Consider the following 15,849-nt stretch of genomic DNA (forward strand, 5'->3'; position numbering starts at 1 on the left):
ACAGAACTAGTCCATTACAGCCATAGGACACTTGGCCCCACAGAGATGAACTGCTGAACAGGGCCTTGTATTTGCTAACCCAGTCCCCACAACAGTGATCAATTTATGGCTTCTCTGTTCTTTGAAATAGAGATTTGTTCACACTTGTGGACACCCACAAGTTTGCCATGACAGCCAGTCTTTCTCATTAGCCAGAGGCTATGCAACAATGAAGAGGATGTTGAATGTGAAGAGGAGTCGAAGATAAAACTGTGGATCTGCAAGGTTGGGGCCCCTTGAGCACCAGCAGACACCTATGTCTTCACAGTGGTTGTTTGCAAAACCCTCAAAATTCTGCAAAGACCTCAGTCTTGAAACTGAATGGCAGAGGACTTCCTTCTCACCAGTCAGAGTGTGTCTGTCCATCATGCAAATACCTGCAAACATGATTTCTATAAAATGCTGCCTCTGTTCCCTTGTCACTGAATGTTATTGTGTCTTAGGCTCTGTGGGGTTGACATGACTGAGCACCAGCTGGCCTGTTCTCAAAGAGAGCATGCTTTGTTGAAAGGAACAAAGTGCGGGATGAGACTGAATGTGCCATAAACACCCCAGAAGTGAGAGGAAGCCCAGAAGAAGAGAAGGAGAGGAGGAGGAAATGGAGACTGCCCCTGTGCCAGACACTGTTAGGCACTTTAGTGGACGAAGTAACATTTGAATTGGACTTTTACAGAGGGTAGGATTTCAAAGGAAGGGGTAAACATTTTTCAGTTATAGGAATAACTTGACAGGCTTGTTTGGAAACCAGAGAAGCAACTGAAGTGGCTGGAATATAGGCTGCCTCCCATTGGGAGGCTTCAGGGGCAGCCCCTGGCCCACAGCCTCCCACATATTTATCCTCTCAGCCTTTAGATATCTAAGGCACCTGAGGCAAATTACACAGCATAGCAACTAGGACATTATGTTTAAGGTATTACTAGTAAGTGCTCAACATTAAAAGATCTGGTTGGATGTTAAATCATATCTTGCTTCTGTAGAATTGTGAGGTCTAGTTCAGTCCCTGGCAGGGTGTAGAAACTTCTATGCCAGTGGTTCTCAAATTTGAGTGTATATTAAAGTCACCAGGTAGTTGTTAAAATGCAGATGGCTAGGCCCTGCCCCAGAGTTTCTGATTCAGTAGGTTGGCAGTGGAGTCCAAGAATTTGTGTCTCTAATAAGTTCCTAGGTGCTACTGTTGAGTTGCTCATTGCAAACTGCTTTATGCAATACCTCTTGCCGACTCTGCTTTCATCTCTCTAGTGGTGTGTGGCTCATTACCACCCAGAGCACCCACCCAGTATTCTTTTTGAACACCTCCGGTTTAAAAATTCTTCCTCATGTAGCCTTCAGATTTGCCTCCCATTAACTTCTAACCATTGCTTCCCGTTCTTCTGATGGCTCCACACAGAACCTGTGTCTGGATAGTGGTTAAGTCATAGGCACAGGAGTCAGACTGCGAGATTCATCTTCTGACTCCACTGTTTAGTAGATGGCCTTGGGCAAGTCACTCAACTTTTCTTAATTTCCTCCTCTGTGGAATGGGCATGATAATAACACTCTTGTCATAGGATTGATGGCTAGTTTCAATGAGAAAATGCATGTAAAACAGTGTGGTACTTGGCACATAGTACTCAATAAATGTTATTGTCATTACCGAACTTCCCGTTCTACATGGAAGTCCGTCAAATCTCTGAAGAAAGTTAATCCTACTAGCTAACATTTCTCTTTCAGGGCTAAATGTCCCTGGCTCCTTCAACTATTCCTTATGGTGCAGTGTCAATATATCCTTCAGCCTTGTCACTCTCTCTGAATGTAGTCTAGTTTGTCAGGTTCCCTTGTCAAGTATGTGTGGGGCTCAGACCTGCCATCTGCATAGCATAGTCAGAGACTCGTCTGGTCACTGCAATCAAAGATGGCTTTAACTTTCGTGACGAATTTCCACATTTCATTTGACCATATTGGGCTTTTAGGCAATGAGGAAGCCAGGAGCCATGTCTGCATGCAGAGGGAAAATTTTGTCATTCTGTCTCATTCCCCCTGAAGTTTACCTGGTTGCATCCACATATGGCTCTTACTGTGTGTGAGGTTGTAAGGGTGTTGTTTGGGGAGAACACCCCTGATTTTTTATTTGATGTGGGGCTTGTCCCTGTTTCGTGACTGGTGTGACAATCAGCAGCCAGGTGACTGTGAGGAAGTACCTCAGAGGTTGAAGGATCTATACCCTTCTCTGCCTTGGCCTCAGCCCCTCTTAACTCCAGGGGCTTGGTGAGAGAAGATGAACTGACCCCTCTGTCATAGCCAACAGTTTTCTGGAAAGAAATCAAACTTCCGGGCCAGAAGGCACTTAAAGCAAAGCTGTGTAGGTGTTTCAGTCCCCATCCCCGACCACTGTCCCCACTGGCCTCTTGCCCAGAGTCCTAGGTAATATATGAGGAGGGAGTCAGGACTGTTTTATGATGGAGACCAGGTGGTAGCTGCAGGGGTTTGAGTATCAAGATGACAGGACAAGCCTTGGGAAGAGTATCTCTCTCAGTTTCAATTCTAATTTCCAGTCTGTAGTGAATGGCTTACCAGGAATACTGACCTAATGTTCTGTCCATTTAAATAGAAGGCAGAGAAAATCTGCTCCAGTCACTATGGTGCATTAGCAAGTCTGTCTTGTCTCTCCCTGGTCATTGAGGACACCAGCCATATCAGGCCTTGTGCTAACAGAGGACCAGGCCCACAGGACCACTGGCTCAGCAGTCCAAATGCTGCCACCCTCTCCACCCACTGATCTGCACAGGGGTAATGTGAGCTTCTTCGGGACACAGCTTGATGGCAGAAATGGCTCCAGTCACAGTTCCTGTGTGTCCTCTGGACTAGCATGCCCTTGCACCCTACCAGAAACCACACTGTGCTGTGTGAACAAACAGGAAAGAGGCTCCTCTCTGCAGCTCAGGGTCACACTGCCTCCTGGACACTGACATCACACAGCACACGGCCCTACAGCTACTTATGCCCCCTCCCTCTGCTTCTCACCTGCTGAGAGCAGCTTGTGAATCCAGTGCTGGGCTGTCTTTGGCCACAGGTGTTGAGGAAACCAGCCTCCCTTACTTTGTGACATCTGCACTTTCTCAGCCTTCCCCCAACCCCTGGGAACCTCAGGCCTTCCTGATGCCTATTTCTTGGAATCAGGGACTAACAGTTTGTCCTCCAGGATATTTCCAGGCTGATTAGGGGAAAGGTAAAATATTGTATTTAGCAAACGATCCCCTGCCAAGGATGGAATCGCAGGTACTCCTCTAACCAGCTGGGCATGGAGGCCGCACTCCACCTTAAGGCAGATCAGATGAGACTGTCCTTGTTCTGACTTGGGCTTCTGAGAAGAAAATGTACATTCTCCAGTGGATCATGAAGGCAAATATTGCTATTATCTTCCTGGCATGTTAGAATTCTCAATAATGAGAAAAAACAGGGTGTGCATAGATTAAGGTTGCGCTCAAAACTGGAATGTCAGGAGGCACCAGAACCATCCTGGAGGAGGAAATACTTTGAAGCAGGAATGTCTTAGTTCTATCTATTCATTCATTCATTTATTTATTTTAAGTAGGCTCTACACCCCATGTGGAGCCCAAAGTGGGACTTGAACTCACAACCCTAAGATCAAGACCTGAGCTGAGATCAAGAGTCGGGTGCTTCACTGACTGAGCCACTGAGGCAAGGGTGGCTTTTAGAGGATGTTCACAGACTTAGGGCCACTAGGCTGCTCTTAGTCTTGATTCTCTCTCACTGGTCCTTTCCCCTTGGGTAGGCTGGTCTCCAGTCTCTCTGTGAGGGGTAGACTCAGACTGAGGTTGTGGCCTTGAGGTGACTGGCACTTTCCTTTGCTGTCCTCCTGTTCCCAAGCTTGTCCCTCTGGGGCCCCTGAGAAAGGGCCCAGATTTCCTAAGTCCCAGATTTCCTTCTGCTTCTGTGTCTGTCGGAAAGAGGCAGGTGGAGACGCAAATCCATCCTCTGAGAGTACCCAGACTTTGGCCCATGCAGGAACCCAGGGCATGGCTTGTCCTGCTTCTGCACCACAGTTTCCTTTTAGTAGAAAAGTATTGTGTATTCTGCTCCCCTCAGGCGAAAAAAGAAAGAAAGGAATGACTACTAAAGTATCATTTGCAGCCAGCTTGCAAGTGTTAATAATTCACAGCTCTCTAGGGGTCCTCAGGCCTCCCCTGACCTGCCACCTGGGTGCTGAGGAAAACGAGAAAGTTCAGATCAGCAGTCATGTGGGGCTCCAGTGAGCCCTGCAGCAGAGGAGAGTGGCCTGCCCTGCTTGCACTGCTGTAAAACATTTATCTCAGTTCTGCATCTGGACCCTGGCCTAATAAATTCCTCCAAAGGTATGCAGACTACACAGGATGCCTCTTCAGGTGGTAGAGGCCAGAGTAACACGGGGACTCAAATGTGGGGCAGGAACCGTCATAAATACTGACTCAGGACAGGGACAAAAACTCACTGGACCTTAAAAAGCTAGGCTTCAAGTTAATGAACTACTAAAGCGACAAGGTAAGACAGGGATGACCAGATCTGAAGTTGGAGTAAAATTTTGAGGGCATCAGGAATGGACCTCAGATGTGAGGATCGGAGGCTGGAATTTCATACCCAGGTGGAGGAGAAAAGGGCCTCGGCCTTGGGGATAAAAGCGTCTGGTTGTAGCCATGGCTCTTCTGTGAAGCTGGGGTGAGCTAGGCTAAGTCATTTCAACTCTCTGGGTCTTTGCTTCATTTTCAGTCAAAAAATTAAGGCAGTACAACTCAATAACAAAAAACCTCAAACAAGCAGATTAAAAAATGGGCAAAAGACTTGGACAGACATTTCTTCAAAGAAGATACATAAAAGATCACTAAGCATGTGACCAGATGCTCAACAGCATTAATTTTTAGAGGAATGCAACTCAAATGAGATGTCACCTCACACTCATTAGGATGACTATTATAAAAAAAATCAGAAAATAACAAGTATTGGTGAGGATGTAGAGAAATTGGGAACTTTGTGCTGCTGGCAGGAATGTACAACGGTGCGAAAAGAGTATGGATAGTGCCAAAGAAACTTACACGTAAAATCACCATATGATCTGAGAACTCCACTTCTGGGTAAATACCCCAAAGAACTGAAAGTGGGGACCTGTGTTCATAGCATCGATGTTCACAATAGCCAAAAGGTGGAAGTAACAAATTCATTGCCAGATGAATGGATAAATGAAATGTGGTGTGTACATACAATGGAATATTACTCAGTCTTCAAGAGGAAGGAGATTCTGACACATGCTACAATATGGATGAACCTTGAAGACGCTTGCTAGGTGAAATAACCCAGTCACAATAAAACAGATGCTGTATGATTTCACTTATGTGAGATACCTAGAATAACCAAATTCATAAAGACAGAGTTAGAGTGGTGGTTTCCAGGACCTAGGGGCAGGTGAAAATGGGCATTTATTGTTTAATGGGCATGGAGTGTTAGCTTGGGAAGATGAGCAAGTGCTGGAGATGAATAGTAGTGATGGTGGCATGACAATAGGAATGTACTTAATACACTCAAAAATGGTTAAAGTGGTAAGTTTATGTTATATGTATTTTACTGCAGTGAAAAAACAAAAAACAAACAAACAAAAAAAAAACAAAAAATAAAAAACAAAAAGCCTGAGGTGGAGAGATCAGATTCCTGGCCAAGGTGCAGAGGTAATGCCAAGAAATTGATCCCTTCCAATTTTGGACAGGCCAGGCAGGATTCAGGGCAGCTGAAACCCTCAGGGTAGGTCACCTTCAGCCCTGAAGAGCTTTTTCTGTTTACCCCAGTATGTCTTACACATATTTTTTAAAATTTCTTTTTTCTTAACCTTATAAATTGTGAAATATAATATATAGAGAAAATGCATTAAACTAAAATACATAGCTCAATATTTAATCATTCATAAACACCTATTCACGACTGCTTAGCTCAAGAGCTGGAATGTTGCCAGCATCTCAAAAGTCAGAATAGAGGGCAGCTCTGGTGGCTCAGCGGTTTAGTGCTGCCTTCAGCCTAGGGCATGATCCTGGAGACCCGGGATCGAGTCCCATGTCAGGCTCCCTGCGTGGAGCCTGCTTCTCCCTCTGCCTGTGTCTCTGCCTCTCGATCTCTCTCCTTTCTGTGTATTCTCATGAATAAATAAATAAAATCTTTAAAAAAAAATCAGAATAGTGTTTCTATTTATCCTTAGGTCTCTAACACCTAAGAGACATCACCCAAAGTTCTGCCTGACATTTGGGCCTTGCATAACTGGAATCCTAGAAGGAAAACAAATGAACATGGGGATACCTGGGTGGCTCAGTGGTTTGGCGCCTGACTTTGGCCCAGGGCATGATCCTGGGGTCCTGGGATCGAGTCCCACATCAAGCTTCCTGCATGGAGCCTGCTTCTCCCTCTCCCTGTGTCTCTGCCTCTCTCTCTGTCTGTGTGTCTCTCATGAATAAATAAATACAATCTTAAAAAAAAAAAAAAGAACTCTAGCTACACAGAGCAACAGGGATGTATCTCACAATTACAGTGAATGAAATAAACCAAAACCAAAAGGAATACACCAGAACAATTTATTGAAAAAGACCAACCTTTCCCTGTGTTCTTTGTCATAAATTAACTGTTTTTATTTGTACTGGTCTGTTTGGGGGGGTTTCTAGTTTATTCAATTAGCCCATTTGTCCATCTGGTGCCCAAGCATATTGTAATAATTACTATCTCTCCACTGTCTTGTTACCCAGGAGGACTTCCTTAGTCTTATTTTTCAGAACTAGCATGTCAACCTCCACCAAAAAACCCCAACCAAATAAATAAACACATGTGCTCTGCAAGAAGTTTGATGGGGAAATACCTTAATATGTAAGTCAGTTTGGAAAGAATGAACATCTTTATAGTGCTGAAGTGTTAGTCCATGAGTATGGTATAATCTTCATTTCCTTAAGTTTTCTTTAGTTGCTCTCAATAATGTTTTATCGTTTCCTAGAGTGTGACAAAGTATCAATCCCTTTAACCTTTGAGTAGTCTGGGAGAGCTTGGGGCAGCTGGTCCTAGGTGGGTCACTCCAGTCTTGAGAAGCCTCATCTGTTTACCCTAGTGAACTACACAACTATTAATTTCTCTGTGTGACATGGTGGGAAAGTATTGGGAAGCACTGGGAAGTCTTTGCAGTTTTCTGTTTCTGATCAGTTGCACAGAATGATGCATCATGGGTCTGCAAGAATGTCATCCATAATGCCCCCAAACATCCTGAACTCCTGACTTGCCCAAGGTGTACTCCTAGCCTGTTTATTTGCATGAGCTTGTCTGTACAATATGTGCCCATAAATCAAGAGAGCATGACTTGTAAAAACAATAGTAATAATGTTATAATATGCTTGCTTGGTTGCTTACTTGCTTTATTTATTTATTTATGTATTTATTTATTTATGCATTTACTAGGTTCTGGGTGATCTACAAAAGTCTTCTCACTTAAGTCTCCTAAAAATCCTATGAGATTGTTAATATTATCTATATTTTATAAAACAAAAAGCTGGAGTTTTGAGAAGAAAAGTAACTTTTTCTGTTACTAAGTGATAGAACTATTTCTGGAAACATGGCAGACTAGATAACCTGAAAATCCTCTTTCTACAAAGTTCATAGAAATGCTGGTTAAATATATCAAGTATTTTTTTCAACAGAGAGTTAAACTTAGAAGAAAGGAAAGAAATCTCTGAGGTCTAGAGGTGAAGAGGAAGCTGAAAAAACAGTAAGCAAGCAGTTTGTTCTCACAGAATCACTTTGGGATAGGAGATTAGACCCTCAAAAATCTACATTCTTAGTTAAAGGGCCATATAAAAACCAAGCTGGCAAAATGAAATGCATCTTTTCACTCCTTTCTCAATTTCATTTTTTGAAAGCTTGCTATAATTTAGGCTTCTATTCCAGGCACTTGGGATGCAGTGATAAAAACAAATCCTGCCCCTTGGAGAATTTATATTATGGTTGGGGAGAGACAGAAAATAATTAATAAACATAATATATAAGTATGATGAAGAGGGAACTATTTATGGAAAGCACAGAACCGGGTAAAACCGATCAGGAATAGCAAGGAAACTATCTATCTTGGTCTAGACTCCGGGAAGAAAAAAAGAATTTCATAGTGTGAATTCCCAACCATAGATTTGCCTTAACAGGAGGCTAGGGTGGGGGTTCCTGGATGGTTTGGTCAGTTAAGTGCCCTACTCTTGATTTTGGCTCAGGTCATGATCTCAGGGTCATGATATCCAGCCCCATGATGGGCTCTGTGCTGGGCATGGAGCCTGCTTAAGATTCTCTCCTTCTCCCTCTGTGCCCCTCCCCCCCAAAAAGGGGTTGGAGTTGTAGCTGATGTGGATTATTTGCATGATCTAGAAACACTAAAGCAAGTTACATAAAATGGCCCTGTTGTTAGTGCCTTTCTTCATTATTCTAGGGGTATGGAGAGGTGCTACCTCACAAAAACAAAAGCAAACCCTCCACTAGGGCTGCCAAGGATTCCTAGAGAAAAAGTATAAAACTATCAAAACTATTAATGGTAGAGTTAGTATTCAATACAGCATTTGTTTGATTTCATGCTCATAAGCCCATGCCCATAACTCTTACCTACATGCCCTTTTATGCACACACCAGGGCTTATATCACACACCTTCATGGCCGAAGCGGTCTTAGATCCATGGTATTAAGATCGCAGAATCTCAGAGTTGGAAGAGACCCAAGCTTGGAAGACCTAAGACTACTACCAATCTACTCCTCCTCCCTAACACCTACTCCAATCTCCCTAACAATGCAGGATAGCTCTCAGTAACCAGATACAAAGCTATCAGCCTCTGCTTGAATACCCCTAGAGAGGGAGAGCACATTCCTTCTCTGGTTGGCTGGGGCCCTTATCATACAGGTGCCATAACACCCACAGACAGGCTCCTTAGTTCTTCTGAATCAAGAGACCTTGGGCAGGATAACTGACCAGGTGAGTCTAGGCTTTTCTTATCTGTTAAATGGGGATATCAGCCTAAAGGGTTGTACTGAGGATTAAACAGAATAATGGATATAAAGGATTATCAGGCATATAACAGATAATGTTATTTTCTCTTCTCATTAATGTCTTGATCTAAGCAATCAATAAAAAAGATTGACTGCATTAATCAGATAAGATCCATTTATAGGCAGGAGAGCTTTTAAAATTCAAGTTTTAGTGAGGGCAAACATTCCATTCAATATTCCACTGGGAAAGGGTTTAGTCATTTAAAAACAAAATGCTTGTTTCTCTTTGATTTTTTTTTTAAGATTTTATTTATTCATTCATGAAAGACACAGAGAGAGAGAGAGGGGCAGAGACACAGGCAGAGGGAGAAGCAGGCTCCACACAGGGAGCCTGACGTGGGACTCGATCCCAGGTCTGCAGGATCACGCCCTGGGCTGAAGGCAGCACTAAACCACTGAGCCACCGGGCTGCCCTTCTCTTTGATTTTGAACCAAAACTTTCTCTGCGTTTATTTTTTTTAAAGATTTTATTTGTTTATTCATGAGAGATAGAGAGGCAGAGACATAGGCAGAGGGAGAAGCAGCCTCCATGCAGGGAGCCTGATGTGGGACTCGATCCGAGGACCATAGGATCACACCCTGAGTTGAAGGCAGGTGCTCAACAGCTGAGCCACCCAGGCGTCCCAGCATTTATTTATTTATTTTTTAAGTTTTATTTATTTATTTAGAGAGAGTGTGTGTGAGCAGTGGGAGGGGCAGAGGGAGAAGGAGAGAAAGAGAATTCAAGCAGACTCCCCTCTGAGAGTGGAGCCCAACATAGGACTTGATCCCAAGACCCTGAGATCAGGACCTGAGCCAAGGTCAAGAGTCTGATGTTCAAATGACTGAGTCACCGAGGCACCCTACTTTCTCTGCATTTCAAGGTCTTTTCCATTCATAGGTTCAAACCTTGAGGCTATTTCTCCATCTGTGCTGGGATGAAGGGGAAGTCTGAGAAGTCTCCTGATGAGAATATGCTCTGCTGTGAGGGCTGTCTTTATTTTATTTTCTTTTTGTCACTCCAGAGTTTTTAAATTTTAGAAGTGTCAAGAATAAATATTACTGATTTAGGCTTCTTAGCAATTAAAGTATTTTTTACATGCCATGTGATTCACCTGTTTTACGTGTATAGATTGGTGAAGTTTGATAATTTTAGACAGTTGCATAGCCACTCCCACACTCAAGATATAGAACAATTCCCTCACCTTAAAGTTTCCCCCTTTAGAGTCTGGGAGCCTGTGGGGGGGAAGACCTGAAGTCATGGCCTAGGCAGATCACCTTAGGGAATAAGGGACATTCACTGAATCCCAGAGAAAAGAAGGCTTATGGGGGATATAACAGCCTTCAAATATCTGAAGAGCTTCTGTGTAGAATAGACTCAGAGTGGCTCCAGAGGGAACTTTTAGGATTTATGGGCAGAAGTGAGAGGCCTTTTGACTCAATATTTTAAAAATCTCTAAAAACAATATAATAACAATTATTTACAGATGATGAAGGTAAGTGAGACTCAGAGTTAGAAATGAATTACTCTAGATCAAACACCTGGGAAATGGCAGAGTCACATTTGAACACAGGTATCCTAATCTTAAATCAAGATTTTTCCATTCTTCTTCGCCACTTAGGGAGAGACACAGGAGGCCCAGGGGGCATGGCAATCCAGGTGGACATAATCTGATTTGAGTTGGCTGCTCAGATGTTTATCATTTTTGACCATTTACCCTCTGGCTTGGGCCAGGCCTTTCTTGGGAAAAGCCAAGGCCCAGCCAAGACCAGTAGCCCTTCAAGCATAGGTGGAGGAGGATGAGGTCACCCTGTCCTCAGCTTGGGGTTTGCTTTGCCTTACTGCCTAGAGCAATTTCTTGCCCTGATTTCCAGTGTGGGCTGAGAACCCAGGTCAGTCAGAAGCCTGGCTCTCGGTCTGCCTGTGTGGGTGTTGCTGATGGGATCGGCTGCTGCTCCAGGGCAGCTGGGGCAAGGGGCCGAACACGGGGCCCCTCCCCACTGCCCAGGCAGCCATGCTGAGGAGCTTGTGGAAATGCCTTCCATCTTCCCCTGCTGGGCTTGCCTGAGAGGCTCTGAGTGGGTGGCAGGGAAGACAATTGTTACCAGGTTAGAGAATAGAACAGAGTACCCTCAGGTAACAGAAGGGAGTGAAGAGAGAACACGTAAGAAGAGGAGAGGTCTGGGAAGTAAGACCAGGGTTTTGCATGTAGGTAAAAACTCCCAGGGGAGGAAGAAGGGAGCCTGAGGGGTTTTGCTCCGTTTACTGTGGTTTGTTGGCACAGACCTTCTACTAGGTAGGGGTCACAGAGGTTCCTGCTCCCCATGGAGGCCTGAGTGGATGAGGATGCTCAGGTGGTACCCCCAGCCCTGACCCTGGAATAGGGCACAGTGGAGCTTCTTAATGCACTGAGTGTTGATTGGTGTGACTGACACATCTGCCAAGGGAGAAGAGCAAAGAAGGCAGAGGCGCCTCCTCCTCCTCAGCTGCCCCTTCCCTCCTCTCCTTTCTCTTCTTTGGGAGGGGCAGGTGAGCAACAGCGTCCCCATGAGGTGAAGCAGGCGGGCCCAGCACTGGGCTTGCTGCAGATGTCTCAGCTTTGCCCTGCTCAGGGCCCACCAGCTGGCAGGAAGCAGGACAGAGGTCACTTGAACTCAGACCACAGGTCGCTGTTAAATACATCAGCTTTTAAATCAATCTTTGTTCAAAGTCCAGTGAGTTCCAAGACTGGAGCTCACTAGCAGAGAGAGAACTTCCAGAACGGACTGGCTCTTCTTCTTCCCAGTTCCAGGTAAGAACTGACTCTGTCCCTCTGACTTAGGGCGCCAGCTGCTTGGGCCTGAACCACCTTCTTTCTTTTCCTTTCTCCTTTTCCAAGCGGTAGCTGGCTGTCCAGGGCAGAAGGGAGGCTTATGGGGAAGCCAGTGGCCCTTTAATGATGGTGGTGGTGGTCGGTGGGGGGTGGGTATGGGCCACACTCTGAGGTTCTCTCTGCTTGTGATGTCTGACCCTTGCAGGGTAGCGTCTGCTTCACAAAGGAATTGGTAAACTGATTTACCAGAAAAAGCTTTCCAAGGGTTGCCTGGGAGTTTGATGTGCAGCCAAAAGGGAGTGTGACAAAAGACCTCCCAGGTCACCAGGGATATACTCCTCGGAGCTCCCCAGTAGGCAAGGGCTTTGTGTTTTAGAGATTTTCTTCTGGAAACAGCCCTTAAAGAATAAAACCTAACTTAATTTTCCCACTGGATAATAAAAACAGACACATCCTCTTTTCATCACGTTATAGCACTAAGAAATGAGGAAAAGACAGTGGGTTTCTAGGCTGAGTTTTAAAGCAACTTCCCCAGGCTCTACCATTTGGAGTTTATAATTCTTTGGATCTTGTGTGGGTCTGAAAATTTTTGTTTCTTTAACATTCCAGATGATTCTGGTGTGCAGCCTGGTTAGAGAACCCCTGGCCACTTCCTAAGCAGAAGAGTCCAAGGGACTTAAATATGAAATTCGTCTAAGGGCTCACCAGCCAAAGACTTCTCTGGTCTGGGCTGGTTCCTTCCTCCTCAGCTGTCTCTGCAATGTTGCACCGACGTGCTTGCTCTCGGTCCCGTATCCAGAAGTCACAGGAGCTGGTTGTCTAGTCACCTGTAGTCACATGTTTTCTCCTGCGGCAAATAACTCAGGGACTTTGAGTTTGTGTGTTATGACTAAGTAAATTGTTCTTATCTTTGGCTTTTTTGCATGTTCTTTGCACCATAAACTATGAAGCTGCTAGTAATGATGTCTTGTGTTCATAGACCTCTGGCCAGACAGTTCCCTCTCCTCCAGGGGAAAGGACACAGGACTGGAATGCAAAGAGCCTAGGCTGTAGTTTGGTTGTTAGTGACAGACCATTAGACAAGTCAGCCAACTGGAGCTTCAATTTCACTATCTATCAGTGAGGGCCTCTCTTTCCCCAGGGCTGTGTTGAAAATAAAATTATAAACAGGATGAGGGGATTAGAGGCACAAATGTAAGGCATGTACATCTCCTGTGTGTGTCCAAAGGATCTGTGGGAAGAAATAGGCTTGCAGTCAGTTGGGGCACCTTGTCCTGGTGTTTGCATCTCAATGAGCCTCTCTTTACTCCTGTAAATCAGGAATTGGGACTAGATCACTGCTAACATCCTCTCCAGCCCACTGGAACTTTAAGTATGAGGACCTCATAATCCTGCAGCTTGGAAGGCTGACTCCTTCTTGTCATTTGAGTATGAATCCAAATGTTACCTCCCCAGGAACGGCTCTCCAAGCCAGCCTCTCCCTTTGTCCCACCACCGCATCTCCATCTTTCATAGCCATTGTCACCAGAAGTCCTCTCGTTTACTTTCTACTTGTCACCCTTGCCTGATGTCAAGTTTCAGGAGAGCAGGGATCTTGTCCTTTGTGTTACCTGCTGTAATCCTCGTTCTTAGGATGTCACCTGGCATAGAGTAGATGTTTAGATATTTGGTTAAATTGAAGTTAGTGTGGCAGGGAATGAGCTGAAGGGATAGAATCATGGTGTTTTGATAAACTGCTCTTAAGGAGAGGATGCTTAAGAACTCTGATACTCTCAGATCATCTAAGGTTTGATCATGTGGGAGATGTGCGTCTCTGGTCACATCTTGGTTAAATGATTTTCATATTTGTTGCATAGGAGTTTGATAAGAGTAGTTCAACTAGGCATGTTTCCTCAAGATCTCAGCAACAGCTGTTCTTTGTGTTTCGTGAGGAACTGCCCAAGTTTTCTTAATCCTGTTACTTGGTGGTCGTGGCTAAGTGATGAAGAGCATAGGCATTGGCACTGGAAGCCTGCACTGCAAGCAGACACATTCTTCTTCTCTGAGACTCTGTCCTCCCCCATCAGATGGGCACAATAGTACCTCATTGTAGTATTGGGAGGACTAGATGGGAGAAGGCACGTAGGGCCTTGCACACCATAGGTGCTAGTGTTCTGATGATCTTCAGACAACTTTGCAATAAGCATAACCCCAGGAAGGAAGGAGCCCAGGCAGTGGCAAGGAGTTGTGATAAATAGGAAGGATAACCGCTAGGTGACTTGATGGCAGCTATGCAGTTTGCTCTTGGTCTGAGATGGCCTCCAGCTTCTGAGGCTCTAAGCCTCACGTGACACAAACACTGAAGCTCTTCCATAATCTGTAGGAATGAGCCTACGGTGTTTCCCAGTCTAACCTGACCTGCTTCTTCCTTTCCACGTATACCTATTCTCTGGCTTTCTGAACCACTCACCATTCCTGAACACACCTGTGCTGTTCCTTTTACCTAGGGTGTCTTGGGTTCTTCTAGTCTAACTACTTGTGTCTCCTAACACAGCATACACCTCACGGTTGGGAGGCTGGGGAGATGGTGGAAGGAACCCAGACTCAAGTGGGTTTGAATCTAGGCTCTGGGGCTTATCCAGATAGCTATGGGAAATCAACTGAACTTTGCAGAATTTTTTTTTTTTTTAATTTGTGGAATGGCCCATTAGGATTAAATGTAAGCTCATGAAAGGCATGATGATTGGCATGGTGATTGGCACTTGGTAGGAGCTCAGTAAATATGTATAACAATAGTAAGACATTTTCTTTTAAATATTCCAGCACTCATGCCACTGTTGGGTAATTATGTTTATAACTTTCCCCACTGCACTCCTGGGCTCCGTGAGGGCAGGACAGTGTCTTGTCTGGTTAGGGCCTTGGTATCTGTCTGCCCCATGGTAGGAACAAAATATAACTTGTTGATTATAGAAATGATACTTGAAATTCAGACAATGGAGTGATGCCTTCAGACTGTGGTGGTCAGGAAAGGATTTGTGTTTAACTTAACATTTGGACTGAGCCTTGAAAATGGGTAGGTTTTAAATTCATCACTTGGAAAGAATGTTTACTTAGGAGCTACTATGAATAAGTAATCAGAGTCAGGAAGGTACTCCAGGCAGAGCAGGTGGCATGAGCCAAGGGTAGGCTGGGTGTGGGTAGGCCATTTGGGTGTCTGCTGAGGAGCCTAGGGTAATGAGGTAGGGCTGGATTATGCTGAAGCTCATAGCCTGAGCAGGGAGTCTGGATTCTGCTTTTTGAATGATTGTTTTTATTTATTTATTTATTTATTTATTTATTTATTTATTATTATTATTATTATTATTATTTTATTTTATTTTTATTTTTTTTGAGAGACAGAGAGCAGAGGAGGAGGAGGAGGAGGAGAGAGAATCTTAAGCAGGCTCCATGCTCAGCACAGAGCCCAACATGGGGCTGGATGTCACAACCCTGAGATCATGAGCCCAGATCAAGAGTCAGACACTTGACTGAGCCACCCAGGTGCCCCTTGAATGATTGTTTTAGAACCTGACATGATGACGGCAAGATCTCAAGGCAGTGAGTGGGAGAGCCTGGAGGCGGGAGGACTCCCTAACATACGTAAACAATGAATGTGTAGAAATGCAAGGTCAAGAGGTCTTGTAGAACAAGATGCCAGTTTGAGGGGATAGCTCTGTTCCAGTCAATCCTCAGGACAGTTTGGCTATTTTCAGGTTTTTTTCAGCTTTACCAGCAGCAAAAGGGTATCCTCTCTGAGGGCATCTTTGTTCCTACAAAATATTGACTCTGTCTCTCTCCCAGCTTGCAGAACTCTTAGGTAAGCAAGTCAAGTGTGAAAGACCTTGATCTCCAGCCCAGAGTCCTGCCATATAGAACAAAGTATCATTCATGATGCCTGGGGGTTGGGGGGTAGTATTTAGCGCTGGCAGGC

At 44.7% G+C, this 15,849-nt stretch overlaps 1 protein-coding gene across 1 annotated transcript in view; it reads left to right on the top strand.

Moving 5' to 3' along the window:
- The first annotated feature begins 11,735 nt into the window (after positions 1-11,735).
- PDZK1 (PDZ domain containing 1) overlaps positions 11,736-15,849 on the top strand; it is a 34,311-nt gene continuing 30,197 nt past the window's right edge. Inside the window, exon 1 of the mRNA XM_041754454.1 lies at positions 11,736-11,879. The gene's annotated coding sequence lies outside the window, so the exon portion shown is untranslated. The remainder of the gene's footprint in view (positions 11,880-15,849) is intronic.

Source organism: Vulpes lagopus, chromosome 5 (genome assembly GCF_018345385.1).
Source record: "Vulpes lagopus strain Blue_001 chromosome 5, ASM1834538v1, whole genome shotgun sequence".
NCBI classification, from domain to species: Eukaryota; Metazoa; Chordata; class Mammalia; order Carnivora; family Canidae; genus Vulpes; species Vulpes lagopus.